Raw genomic sequence first — 15,247 nt, 5'->3', positions numbered from 1 at the left:
ACCCCCTGACAGCCCCCCCCAGAACTCCCAACCCATCTAAACCCCTCTGCTCCTTGTCCCCTGACTGCTCCGATCCCTCTCCCCACTCCTGCCCCCTGACAGCTCCCCCCCCAGAACTCCCAGCCCCCCACCCCCCCTGCTCCTTGTCCCCTGACTGCCCCCTCCTGGGACCCCTGCTCCTAACTGCCCTCCAGAACCCCACCCCCTACCTAAGACTCCCTGTTCCTTGTCCCCTAACTGCCCCCTCCTAAGACCCCCCAACTACCCCCAAGACCCTACCCCCTACCTGTACCCTGACTGCCCAAAACTTTCTCCACTTCCCCCCAAAAGCCCCCACCCTTTCTTGACTGCCCCCTCCAGAACCTCCCTGCCCCTTCTCCTGCCCCCTGGCCCCCTTACCCTGCTGCTCAGAACAGGGTGTTGGGCTCTGTGCGAGCCGGACACATGGCTGCGCTTCCCAGCACAACAAAACCCGGTCCCTGGCCCTGCACAGTGCTGCCGGACCGGGCTGCAGGGGAGAGCTGCCCTTGTATCAGCACAAAGTGCTCTTGCTCCCGTTTTGCTACGCTGCATGGCAGAAACCGCTCCCAGTTGCAAAAGGGGAGGGCTGCACTTTGTGCTGATACACTTGCTCAGAATGCAGGGCGGAGCTCCTCTACAGCTGCTCCGGAGTCCAGCCCGGGACTTTCCTGCAGCCCTCCCAGCCGCTCGCTCTGCTCTGCCGGGGGAGGGGGGAAATCCCGGACATTTTGAGTGCTTTACAAATTCCCCCCGGACGCTATTTTTAGCACAAAAAGGAGGACATGTCCGGGTAAATCCGGACGAATGGTAACCCTACCGCTCATAGAAGCGGCATGTCTGTGGCTCAGAACCAGAGCGACTCTTCACCTCCCTTGTCTTCCGGTACGATTGCCTGAGCTCCTTTATTTTCACACAGCACTGCTGTGTGTCCTTAGTGTAGCCTTTGTCCCCCATGCTCCTGTGCGATTTTGACATAGACGTCAGTGTTTCTTCTGCTGGTTTGGAGCTCTGCCTGCACAGACTCTTCTCCCCACAGATCCAGATCCAGGCAGTGGCGTAGCCAGGTTCTAACATCAGGGGGAGTGAACACATAAAAAAAAGCACCACCTGACATATCAAATTACTAATTACATACTTTTAAATTCATTATACATATTTATTTGTACTTAAAATAAAAACACAAGAATGATCCAGCAACGGAAGGGTTTGCACAGCTGGCATTTTACAGGAGAACTTTAGATTATACTTAGATATACTTTAGATTCTAGAAAATAAATGAGAGAATACAGTAGTTTAATTGGCCAGTATTTTTTTAAACCTGTGACATTTTTTCCAGTTACTAATTTACTTTTAAATATCAATGAAATGCACTTTATTTATAATAGATCATAATACTAAAGTCAACAAAAAGGAATGACAAATACAAGTTTTATGAGAATTGGTGAGCAAACATCTCATAGCTCTTCAGGGTTGGACAAAGCAGTATTTTCCCTTAAAGTAGCTTTATTCATGGGGGTTTTTTTAAACAAAAGACATCTCTATGACACAGGTTGGAAGTCTAACATTTTTGAAACACTGAGTACTGAAAGTTAGGGTTTTTAACCAATTTAAGCTGTGTACATGCCCTCCCCCCCCAAAAAAAACCAAACCTCTTCCTGCTTTCCTATCACCAGTTCTGTTACTACAGGAATGAAATCTAGACATCCCGTAAAATAGCTAGTTCCACATTGTTCTTCAAACCTCAGATCAGAGAAACGCAGCTTTGCATTTGAGATACTATATGACTGTACACATCTGAAGAAGGGAGGTTCTTAACCATGAAAGCTTATGCTCCCAATACTTCTGTTAGTCTTAAAGGTGTCACAGGACCCTCTGTTGCTTTTTACAGATTCAGACTAACACGGCTACCCCTCTGATATATGACTGTAGTACAGTTTGCACTGCCTGCATCTACACTGACATCAGGAGAGGAGAAGAGGACAAGACTGTCCCTAGCATCAAGCACAGACAATCGTCTTAGGAGGGCTGTAGTAGACTTTAAGAATAACGTGTTCTTTAGTTACACTCACTCTGCTTTGTCATGTCTAAGTCGGACATTTTCCCAGCTTCTTTGTGGGGATGACAGCATGTTGTCAGGATTGGGCTGGGTCCTAAATAGAACCTCTGTGCATTCATAAAGTTCCCTTGGCCTAATTGGAACTGGTGCACAAGGGGAGAAAAGGCTACAAAATTGTTTTTAAGCTCTGAGCAATTATAACACCCCTTATAGTGCCAGTATCACTAAGAGGATTTGTGCTGGATTATATTGAATATTAACATGATCTAATGCTGCACAAACACCACAGTCCACAGCAGGCCTGATTCTTCAAAGTCATCCAAATTTGGGAGAAGAGGGGGGGAAAAGAATCAAGGATGGGGGAACTTTAGCTGTAATGTCATTTCTTGATTTATTTTTTTTTTAAAAGCAAAGAATAAGTCTTAAATGAATGTTACAATTTACATGTGAAATTAACAAAAGCAAGGAAACTCAAAGCTACCCAGCTGCCACTTCAACCTCAGCTCACCCCGTTGTACAGAGATATTGTAACGGTCTCAGAATAGCATGTGATCACATATAGCATAATACTAAGGCTCAACAGGTGACTGAAGGATGGAACAAAGAGCCTTAATGCTGAATCTTTGTATCTCTAGGTTTAGATTTTTTTTAATGCTATTTTAAGAAGGCTAAGTTTTCCTTTCTTTTGGGGTTATTTTAATTGTAATATGAGGGTGTGGGTAGACCCCAACTGGTGTAGGGAGAAAATTAGCCTGTCCCTAAACAAGAGATTTATATGGGTCTGCCCTCAGTGTAGGGATTTCAGAGGCGCAGGGCTACGCAGCTAGTGATCATCTTACCCTCAGAAAGATGGAAGTGACAGTTTATATGAATGGCAGGAAGGATGATATTGTGATTAAGGTTATGGACTGGTAGTCTGGAGATCTTGCTTCAGTTCCATGTCTGCTACAGACGGTGTGTGACCTTGGGCACTGCACTTCATCTCTGTACCTCAGTTCCTCAACTGGTAAAACGGGAATAGCATTTTCCTGCCTTATTGGCCAGGGGGGTTTGTGAAAATACCAGGGGTTCTGAGCACCTTGTAATTAATGTAACGGGAGTTATATGGAGTACTTCAGCTAGATAGAAGGGAGAGAACTTGGAAATTGTGGAGCTACAGGGAGAAGACACTGAATTTAGAGCTTCTGAGGACCTGTCTATTGTCTTCAACAGTCTCATGAATTTAAGCTACCCTCAGCTCTACAGCATCTATCTCAAAGGGACCTATAATGTTATAGACTCAAATATCCATACAGCAAGAAAACAAAATCTGTACTGATTTAGTGACCTTCACCTTACCCCGCTCCCCGAGAGCTGCAGCACTCATGCAGTTAGAGTGAATCTGGGGACAACTCACTATCACACTCACACACACGCGGATATGTGAAGGGTCAGCATCACGGAGGTGTATTACATCACTGGGGCTCCCTGAAGCTTCCCTGCCAGTGTCATGAGCGCAGCAAAGTGCTGAGCAGCGTCCACAGGCATTTCCCCCTCAGAGCCCCTTTTTGCCTCCATTCACCAGGGCCCTGCTCTGAGGCCACCATTCGCTATGGGTGCCACCGCCGCCCCCAGCGGGCGAGGAAAGGCCAAGGCAATGGGAAAGAAACTGAGTCTCCTACCGGGGCTGCCGGAGCAATCCGCGAGTCAGCGAGCACCAGCAGAGAGGCCTGGCACTGGCCCCTGGCCACGGCAGGGACCCGATGCGCTGCCAGGCCAGCCAGGAGGGACGCACCAACCCGGGGTCGCTGAGCACAGTGCCCCTCACCCTACCCTGGCCTCCCACTAACCGGCCCCAGTCTGACCTCAGCCCCCCTCGCCACGCTGGGGGGGCTGCGCTGCTGCCCCTTCCCCTCCCAGCAGAGGCCACCCTGGCTTAGGGAGCCTCCTCCTCCTCATCCCCGGAGAGCCAGGCAGCTGCCTGCAGCCCCGGAGCGAGCTAGCAGGGCTGGGGATGGGGGAGGGCGGTGGGGAGCCCAGAGCCAGCCAGCGGCAGCATGCAAAACCTGGCTCCAGATTTCGAGTCTGGAGCCCAGTGCTGGCTGTGTGGAAAGGCGCAGCTTTTGCAAATGTGCTCAGCGGGGAGCGGCAGCTTCCTCTGCACCCCACTAGCTACGCGTTGTGTCTACACTGATGTAAGCAGAGTCAGGATAAGCTCTACCCTGACATCTGGTGGTGAATTATGGCGAGTGTGGAAAAGAACTCCAGGGGCTGATCTTGTTTGCATAGGCACACCCACTCGCCTGGCATGAAACCACAGCAACTCAAAGTGGTTACTTTGGCTGGTGTGGGATCCCCAGTTTCTCTGTTATTGGGGCAGGAAGAATAAAGTTTTGTTACCCTGATTCTGTGAATCAAGGCCAGTGGAACTGTTGTATGACAGAAGGACTGAGTGAATCATTCACCATTACCTAGGTAGCATTTGCTTGTCAAGGGGCATGGGTTACAAAACCCAGTGAATTGAGAGAGGATGGGGACAGGTATTGGTACCTGGTGGTGTGGGTCCCTTTTGTGGGCCTGAAACACCAATTGCACCTCCTCCTCTCTCCACTGTTGAATGTCAGAGCTAACTTTGATTCCCTTAGGAGTCTAGTTACAGACTGCTGAGCTGAGTTCACTTTGGGCCAATAGTGCACCAGCACTGGGGCTCCCCTACTACTAGCTGAAATCACTAAGAGCTGAAATCACAAAAGAGCTAAAGCTACTTAAGAGCTGAGATCACTGAGGCTGTGTTAACTAGTGGGGGAGCCTGAAGCTATTGCTAAGCTAACTTAGCTTAGCGGGGGTGAGCGGAGCGGCTCACAGGTCGGTGAGCGGAGCGGCTGGAGGAGCAGCTAGCAGAGCAGAGCCTTGTGGGAGCAGCCCAAGGGACGGCTGGAGCGGCGCGGCTCGGCTCACAGGTCGGTGAGCGGAGCGGCGTGGCTCACAGGTCGGTGAGCGGGGCGGCACGGCTCACAGGTCGGTGAGCGGGGCGGCACGGCTCACAGGTCGGTGAGCGGGGCGGCACGGCTCACAGGTCGGTGAGCGGAGCGGCACGGCTCACAGGTCGGTGAGCGGAGCGGAGCGGCACGGCTCACAGGTCGGTGAGCGGAGCGGAGCAGCTGCCAGAGCAGTTCGGGGACGGCAGGAGTGGGACTGCAGGTGGAATGGAGCAGTTCGTGGTGAAGGCTGCGGTGGAACCCCACAGAGAAGCAGCCAGTTGGCCTCGGATCACGTAAGGTGCCCCTTAACACCCTGCTCGCCCCCCCCCCCCTTTGAACTCTGGGGCTGCACTGATCATGGACAGAGACTTTGGGGGGTTGTCGGACTTTTGTGATTCTTGGGTTGCTGGACCCAAGAGACTTTGGGATTGGTGGACTTTTGGGACTTTGGTGATTCTTGGGTCGCTGGTTTCAAGAACCAATGGGAGAGGACACGGCCCAATTTGCTGGGGTGGGTCTTCGCTCATGGTTTGGTCTAAGAACTCTAGTTCTGGTGTTTTTCCAATTTAATGCTGATGTTGTTTACCTCATGTTATTAAACATTTTCTGTTACACTCAGACTCCGTGCTTGCGAGAGGGGAAGTATTGCCTCTTAGAGGCGCCCAGGGGGTGGTATGTAATTGTCCCAGGTCACTGGGTGGGGGCTCGAGCCGGTTTTGCATTGTGTTATTGAAACGGAACCCCTAGATACAGAACCCGGCCCTTGTTGCTGCCAACTTAGATGGGCAGAAGGGTTACACTACCCTTAATTCGACCCTGGAAGGTTGACACTACTCTTCTCGCCGAGGTGGAGTACAGGCATCAATTTTACAAGTCCTTTAGGTCAGCAGAAAGGGCTCGGTAGTGTAGCCACGCACATTATAAATTTGACCTAATGCGGCATATGTGGCTCTAATGCCGTAGTGTAGACTTTTTAAAACACTTTGATTTTGTTTGGAGTTAAATAGGCACTAAAAACAATCACTTTGGAAAAACATTGCCATTTGTTAAAGAGTCAACCCTCCTGTACCTTCAATTAAGGTGTAAAACCTCATAATACACACACTTTAATGCTCCTCTTCAGCAAAATTAGGGAACATCGGGGTTGACATTGGTGAGATTTTTAGGTTAAAAACAAGCAGAAAAAAAACTTAAAATAAAAAGGTCCTCCTTATACATAATAAAGAAGCAAAAAAGGGCACAAACCCAATTTAAAAAAGAAAAGAAAAACTTTTCACGTTTCCATTAAAGAAAAAATATTTAAAATAGCCATCAACAAATTGTCAAAATAGTAATAGGAAGCTTCAGTACTGGAATAAAAAATTTAAATATGTGGGTTTTTTTGTTTGGTTGGTTTTTTTGACAAACAAGTAGGAACATCAACATTGTAACAAAGTATTTACATGAAGAGAAATTCAGACATGCAAGTGTGAGGTCAATACTATAGTTAAGCACTTATTTTAAGCTGAACAGAAACAACTTCAAAACTGAATGAAGCAGAAAAGAGATGGAGCTGTAACTAAAATAAAAATATTCTACCAACTTCGAAAGATTGGCTGAGACTCACAAGCTTTGTTTATGGCACTTCCGATGAATAACTCTTATAGTCAGCAGACGATGCCATCTGCAGTACGCCAGCAGCATTTCTGTTGCCAAAAAAGAAAAGCAAATGTACTGAAGCTGCCAAGATCACATAACACTCACGCTACACATAAAACAATGCATTTTCAAAATTCATTGCTTATTTGTGAAAGTATTTCCTACAATTTCCAACTACAATAACACACTGCTTAAAATATAGGAAAGCTGTTTAAAACGGCAAAAATGGCATTGTACCTGAAACTTAAGGGAATAAAAATTCTTGGGTGAAATCCTGGTCCCACTGAAGTGAATGGAAAAAAACTCCTATTGATTTCAAGGGAGCCAGCATTCTACTCTTGGCATTTACATTTTGTTTATACAGGGCTAGATGTAGAGCACTTCTAAGATCAGAACCAGGGTATTCAAGAGAGGAAGGAAGGTCTTGTGGTTAAGGATTTGCATTGCGATCTGCATTCAGTTCTTGGTGCTGCTGTGCATTTCCTGTGTCATGCCGCCCTTGTTCCTTAATCTGTCTGTGCTTCAGTTCCTCATTTGTAAAGTGGGGATAAGAACGCTTTGTTTCTTCCATGCTTTATTTTTCTTGTCTATTCAGACTGTAAACTCTTCAGAGAAGGAACAGGCTGCAGTAACATTGAAGTGTCTAATGCAGCGGGGCCCTGATATTAGATGGGGCACTAGTTGCTACTGTAATACACAAATAATATTGCTGTTAGTAGTCAGGCATATTAGAAATAATAAATAAATGAGGTCACCAGCCTCAGCAGGAAAGATATGAGTAGCACTCCTTCTGAGAATTATTTTGTCCTCCCCAGTAATGACAAATTAATCCTATTTCGTTTGTTAGGCTGTCCCCCTCACTAACTAATTCACAGGGATTCCTGCCCCTCTGATATTGCTCCGTACTTAATACCCTGCAATGAAACTAGAAGAACTTTTAAGGTTATTTATAGTACATATGTAGGTCAAGATTTTGAAATGTAACTAGTGTTTTTAGATGTCTCAATTTTGGGGGTGCCCAACTTGAGACACCTTATAAGGGCCTAATTTCACTGGTCTTCAATTTTTGAGAAGTCGTCTGCTTCAGAGATAATGTGCTATTTATTATGTATTTTGATGTGCTGAATTCAAATATGACAATTAAAACAACTGATTGGCTACTGTTTCTAAGATATTTAAGTTTTTACATTTTATGTCTATGCATTTTGTGTAGATAGTAGAGTTTTAATCATAAATTGTAAACCTAGATCTTTTCATGTGTTTATGGTTGCTTTACATGATATTTCACCTGTCCTGTTTATGTAACAATTTAAAAATCAGCAAAAGGGTTATATAAATAAAATTTATTATGAAACAAAAGGCAAAAAACTATTATGTACACAGTTTAGTCCTATTCAGTGTCTACTCAGCGCTTCTTGGCTGGTCTCTTGTATTCATTAAATGGAGCATCTCTTGTCACTGTCCAGCAATAGTCTGCAAGCATTGATGGGCTCCATTTGCCCTGATAGCGTTTCTCCATTGTTGCAATGTCCTGGTTAAATCACTCACCGTGCTAGTCACTCACTGCTCCGCAGTTTGGTGGAAAAAAATCTAGATGAGAGTGCAAAAAAGGTATCTTTAGTGACATGTTGCAACCAAGGCTTTTGTATGCCTTGAGGAGGTTTTCCACCAACAACCTGTAGTTGTCTGTCTTGTTGTTTCCGAGAAAATTTATTGCCACTAACTGGAAGGCTTTCCATGCCATCTTTTCCTTGCCTCGGAGTGCATGGTCAAATGCATCATCTTGAAGAAGTTCACGAATCTGAGGACCAACAAAGACACCTTCCTTATCTTAGCTTTACTTAACCTTGGAAATTTTCCACAGAGGTACTTGAAAGCTGTTTGTGTTTTGTCAATGGCCTTGACAAAGTTCTTCATCAGACCCAGCTTGATGTGTAAGGGTGGTAACAAAATCTTCCTTGATTCAACAAGTGGTGGATGCTGAACACTTTCCCTCCCAGGCTCCAATGACTGTCCGAGTGGCCAATCTTTTTTGATGTAGTGGGAATCTCTTGCACGACTATCCCATTCGCAGAGAAAACAGCAGTACTTTGTGTATCCAGTCTGCAGACCAAGCAAGAGAGCAACAACCTTCAAATCGCCACAAAGCTGCCGCTGATGTTGGTCATAGTTTATGCACCTCAAAAGTTGTTTCATGTTGTCATAGGTTTCCGTCATATGGACTGCATGACCAACTGGAATTGATGGCAAAACATTGCCATTATGCAGTAAAACAGCTTTAAGACTAGTCTTCGATGAATCAATGAACAGTCTCCACTCATCTGGATCGTGAACGATGTTGAGGGCTGCCATCACACCATCGATGTTGTTGCAGGCTACAAGATCATCTTCTTCCATGAAGAAGAATGGGACAAGATCCTTTTGACGGTCACGGAACATGGAAACCCTAACATCATCTGCCAGGAGATTCCACTGCTGCAGTCTGGAGCCCAACAGCTCTGCCTTACTCTTGGGTAGTTCCAAATCCCTGACAAGGTCATTCAGTTCACCTTGTGTTATGAGGTGTGGTTCAGAGGAGGAGGATGGGAGAAAATGTGGGTCCTGTGACATTGATGGTTCAGGACCAGAAGTTTCATCCTCTTCCTCGTCTGACTCAAGTGAGAATGATTCTGATGCATCAGGAACCGGCAGTCCTTCTCCGTGGGGTACTGGGCGTATAGCTGATGGAATGTTTGGATAATGCACAGTCCACTATTTCTTCTTTGACACACCTTTCCCAACTGGAGGCACCATGCAGAAGTAACAATTGCTGGTATGATCTGTTGGCTTTCTCCAAATCATTGGCACTGCAAAAGGCATAGATTTCCTTTTCCTGTTCAACCACTGGCAAAGATTTGTTGCACAAGTGTTGCAGCATATGTGTGGGGCCCACCTCTTGTCCTGATCTCTAATTTTGCAGCCAAAATAAAGGTGATAGGCTTTCTTAACCATAGTGGTTATACTGCGCTTTTGTGATGCAAAAGTCACTTCACCACAAACATAGCAGAAGTTATCTGCACTGTTCACACAGTACGAGGCATCTCTGCTCCCTTTGGCTAAACAGAAATGTGTCCCTTTGCAAAATCAAACACTGACAAAGAAGAGAGCACGACACTATGATTTCTAGAGCTGATATAGGGCAATTTGTTCAGCAGAGTGATGTAAGTTTCATTATGATTGCATCATCCATGACTTCTAGGAATAACATGGTGCAATTCATATCCTGTATGATGCAATACCAGCTTCAGATTGCATCATTCATTGTTTTGCCTAAAAAGCAAGTACTGTCCATACCCAGTCATAGATTTATTCATAGATCCAGTCTAAGATGTATTTTAGTCATTTCTGGTTTAAATTGAGATCCCTTCCCTTTATAACTCACTTATCCTCCGCCAATCCCAAGTCAAGGGTCGTATATACTGACCCAATAGCATATCTTGAAAACTAGAGCCAATCAACAATTTTGTGCATCATTTTCGTTCTCAGTAACCCAGAATTAGTAAAGTTTGACTACATTTATTTCAGAAGCATTTTGGTTGTAGAGCAGTATTTTCAGAGGATGGGAGCGCAATACATCCTGAAAATTAGGTCAATTTAAGGAATCTTACATTGGGTATCCAGAAGTTGAGAGAGTTCCAAGCTGTGGGTGATGGTACTCGCTATGGTGATGGCTTTTCTGATCTGCTGGTTGCCATACTCTAGCTTTGCTGTTGTCATTGATCCAGCACATAACATTTCACCTCTAGCTGCAAAGTGCCAATGCATTTTGGTAAGACCAGTCTTGTTTGCAGCCCAATCATATGCCTTTTCTTCAACAAGCAGGTAACACACTAAACATCAGTCACTTAAACGTTACGAATACGGAGACTTGAACTGAAGGGTGGCCTTGTTGTTTGGTGCTAATGATCTAATTATTTGGTAACTCATCTTTTTATAAAGAGGTTAAGTGGTTTATTACAATGGGGCAGTAATACCACTACAGTTATTAAATAATCTCTGTATCATACACGCTCCTGCTCTCACACACACACACACATCACTCTCCCCAAGGAGCCCTATTCATTTGCTGAAAGATATAGGAATCAATGGGAGTACTTGAATCCGATGTGTTAATCAGTCCTCACTTAGGCTACGTCTACCTTAGGAGCTAGGGGTGTGATTCCCTCACTCATGTACACATACTTTTGCTAGCTCTCATTGAGTAAGCATGAGTATACATAGCAGGGTAGCCAGGGTAGTATGGAGGCATGGCTGAGCTGTGCTGAGTTCATATCTACCGATTTCAGGCCTATTTGTGCTAGTGCCTTCGCTGCTACAACCGCAGCTACACTGTCGTTCATACTCATGCTACCTCAATGAGAGCTAGTGTGAGTATGTGTACGTGAGCAGGGCAAATCACACGTCCCAGGTCATAATGTAGACATAGACCAAGAGTGAAAAACATGCTGTGCAGAGGGCTAGCACAAGGCCATACACAAATAAGTCCCACTTAAGGCTCCAGTTCTGTAACTGATAGGGTACGTCTACATTACCCACCGGATCGGCAGGTAGCGATCGATCTATTGGGGATCGATTTATCGCATCTAGTGTAGACATGATAAATCGATCCCCGAGCGCTCTGCCGTCGACTCTGGAACTCCACCGCGGCGAGAGGTGGAAGCAGAGTCGACGGGGGAGCGGCAGCCATCGATCCCGCACCGCGAGGACGCAAAGTAAGTGATTCTAAGTCTATCTAAGATACGTCGACTTCAGCTATGTTATTCTTGTAGCTGAAGTTGCGTATCTTAGATCGATTCCCCCCCCCCCTCTCCCGCAGTGCAGACCAGGCCATAGTGTGTAGGTGTAGGGTGACCAGACAGCAAGTGTGAAAAATCGGGATGGGATGGGGGGTAATAGCAGCCTATGTAAGAAAAAGACCCAAAAATGGGGACTGTCCCTATGAAATTGGGGCATCTGGTCACCCTATGTAGGTGAGTGCTTGTGCCTTTGTAGAGCCCTATTGTTGACTCAGTGATCCACTTGTATCGTAAATTACTACTCAGTGTCAGTAAAGGTGGCAGGATTTGGTCCAAAACATTTTAAAGTTTTAGCTCTATATGTAATTTTGCATCCCACCTATTTCTGTCTTCTGGTTGATAGAAGTAGTTACTTTAGCAGTTTATTTTAAATATTACCATTGCTTAGTTTGGCTCAATCAAATCAGACAATTCTTTTTTATCACTGTTTGTTACACTACAACTTAAAAACAATCCAGAATGAATGATCTAGTAGAGACTTAAATCAAGAGCTATTATAGATATTCATCCTTGTTCTGCCTGAAGCTCTGAATTATTTTAAAATGCTCTCTTAGGATACCAAGAATAAAATAATTTATCACCATTCCCATTACCCTTAAAAAGAATAACAAATACCATAGCTTCAAAAATGTCCATGTAGGGGCTATTCATATATCAGCTACTTGAGAAGAAAGATATACTGCATAAGAAGGGCGATGACAGCTGTCGGAGAATGCATACAGTAGCCCTCCAGGGAGAGACAGAACAAATCCTGCCCCTCAGATGGGGGAGGCAGAGAGAAACATAAATACTTCCTGTCAAAGATGGTAATCTAAATCACTCTTGGTAAAAAAAAACCCAAAAAACTGCTTTATAATAAGTACAGTTGTGGAAATGCATGTAAGTGCCATTGACCCAAGAAATTTTTGAAAAATTAAGGTGAAATCCAGGCTTCAAAGTCAGTGGGAATTTTGCCAATGATTTCAGTGAGGCCAGAATTTCATCCTAAAAATTAAAACCTTCCCTTTCCCCCCCATCTCATTCTTTGCCCATGTAGCGAAGTGAGACTCACCGGCACAGTGCCTCCTGCTGGTTGTCCTGGGAATTAGCTCAATTCCAGCTCGGAGTGCCCTCTGCTGGCTGGTGGCTCACCTGCCGTTTTACCTCAGGGTTCTGCCCCAGCAGTACCCTGCCACGCTTTGGGTCTCCCCTCCCAGGGGAACTCCCAACCCTCTCACTCACTTTGTCTCAGTGGCTACTGCCAGTCATTATCTAGCCCCCGCTCACTGGGGCAAACTGCAGTTTCTCATGGCCACTCATCATTGGCAAGGGGATTTGGACCAGCTGCCTCTGCCTAACCCCAGACTGCACATCTGCAGCCCCAGTACCTTCTTTAGGCCTTGCACAAGGCCTGCAGCCTGGGAGTTGCCAGGCTGGAGCTCCCCAGCTCCTCCCACCTTTCCCCAGCACTGCTCCATCTCTGCTACCCTGCTCCCAGGCAGCTAGGTCCTTCTCTCTCCCCACTACTAGAGAGACTGCCCCAGCTCCTGGCTCACAGCCCTTTGTATCTTAATTGGGCATGGCCCCAACTGTGGCTGCCTTCCCAATCAGCCTACCCTATTGGCTCCCCAGGGCAGCCCTTTCCCAGGGCTGTTTTAATCCCTTCAGAGCCAGAGCGGGGTGACTGCCCCGCTACAGCCTGTTAAGATTCTCTAGCTTCTTTATTCTGATAATTTTGCTTTGCAAGCAGCTAGAGAGTGAACGTTACAACACAAATCGGGTACATTAACCAAAGAGCAAAATGATCACAATTGGTCCTAATCTGGGTCATGCAGTTACCACATGTAGATGAACATTTTGTGAGGGCAAAGCAGGTAGTTAGAAACCCAGCTTCCTGTTTGGTGTGCACTTTTGGAGAGTATTTGCGTATGAAAATTTAGTGTCCAGACTGAAAATATTGAAAACCTGGCCTGAAGTATGTCTATCTATGTATTGTAATATGGCTATAATTTTGAATAATCCATTGGTATTGAATGGTACATATATTAGCGGTGCAAACAGTGATTGGCCCTTTCCTGCAAAATGAAGAACACCTATTTCAAGATGCTGATCAATTTTCACTAACTTTAACGAGAGGGGCTTAGCATCAGTATCTTGAAATGCTGGGTCTTAAGGAATTTATATTATGGAGGAACTGGTTGTGGCTCCATAGTTAAGGTTAAATTGAGTCTTGCATGTAAAACAGCGATTTAACTTCTTTGATACATATATGAAGAATGTAATGTTTCTTTGCCAATCTTATACACCTCAATCTTTGAGTTGAAAATTAATTTTCTAAGAATTTACAAATCATTCTGTTTGAATTAACATTGATTTTACAATGGTTCCTTTAAGAAGTATAGAATCCTAGGTAAGATCATTTTTTGTCCGGGTGCAGTTAATAACAGAATAATAAAAACTCTTCAAACTTTCCATATATTTAAAACTTATAGAAATCTAGTGCATAGGCTACATTAAAAAAATAGTAAGTACAGTTCTTGTATCTTTGTCATGATTGAAGACCAACAAATAGAGCCAAGTCAATAACAACTCAGATCACTCTTAAGAGGGGCCATTGAGACATCAGAACTAACTCAACCAGTCATAAAATTTTTTTTAGCTAATTTATGTGCTAAATTTTTATTAATTGAAATGAGTCAGGAATGTAGGTGGGCAGTATGCAAGTTGGAAGTGTTCACTGGTAGATTAGTTGACCCTCAGAAATCACAGATTGGCCCCAACTATTACTGTTAAGAGTAGTGTGACTTCATGTAAACAAAACAAAGGCCAGATTCACCCATATACACTGGCTGTTTTGCACTGCTCCAGTGACACAAAGTAGCTGTAATCCTCATGTAACTGGCCAGTAGGCTCCAGATGCTTGTGCTGCTCCAGAATGTCAGTGCCTACAGGTGAATTTGTCCTTAAAAATTAAAATACCCACAAATAATTTAAGGCTGATACTCCATCTTCAATTTGTTATAAATATCACATGCTAGCATTCTCTTTGATATTTCTCATTTAATGTTCATGTTTGAAACTTGTAATAGTTTAAAAAAATTCCTACATTAAACTGAAATTAAAGTTGAGAGTACATATCAGTAATTCAAGAGTTAAAAATATCATAGAGATGTAGCAACTGTTCCCAAACTAAGAACTGTAAACCCAAGAATTCAAAATTAAGGTTAAATTTAAGAGAAATCCAAATATGCTACAGTATGTAAATGCACAATTAAAGCACCAAAGCAAATCTACCTCTGACCTGTAGTAACACCATGAGAGGGAAGGCATGAGAAATTAATCTCTTTAAAAATCAGATTTCTTCAACTCTGGCATTTTTTTGTTCATGGTCCCAATCATAACCGTACAGTTATTGCATGGCATTGCGACATGGTAGAGTTAAGTTCTTACTGAAGTAATCTTTTTGCAGTTAAGTCTTTTGTAAAGGGCCACCACTAACTTGAAATCTTTATGACTTTTTCAGAAGTGCCTAAATATCTTAAAAGCCTGGTTCCATTTTCAAAAGTGACTTAGGTGCTCAGAAGACCAAATCCCATTGATTTTCAAGGAGTTGTAGGCCCATAAGGGCCACAATTTTAAAGGTATTTGGGTGCCTAAAGATATAGATTGCAAATCTCATTAGGCACCTATCTGTATCTAAATACTTTTAAAAATATGTGCCCAAGTGCCTAAGTCACTTTTGAAAATGGGACTTAGGA

General features: G+C 44.4%; 1 pseudogene; it reads left to right on the top strand.

Annotated features, from left to right (window-relative positions):
• LOC117876209 overlaps positions 1–15,247 on the top strand; it is a 30,774-nt pseudogene that overhangs the window by 10,639 nt on the left and 4,888 nt on the right.

The sequence above is a fragment of the Trachemys scripta genome, chromosome 1 (genome assembly GCF_013100865.1).
Source record: "Trachemys scripta elegans isolate TJP31775 chromosome 1, CAS_Tse_1.0, whole genome shotgun sequence".
NCBI lineage: Eukaryota > Metazoa > Chordata > Testudines > Emydidae > Trachemys > Trachemys scripta.
The sequence above is the reverse complement of the archived record's forward strand: the minus strand, read 5'-3'. Positions and strand labels throughout refer to the sequence as shown.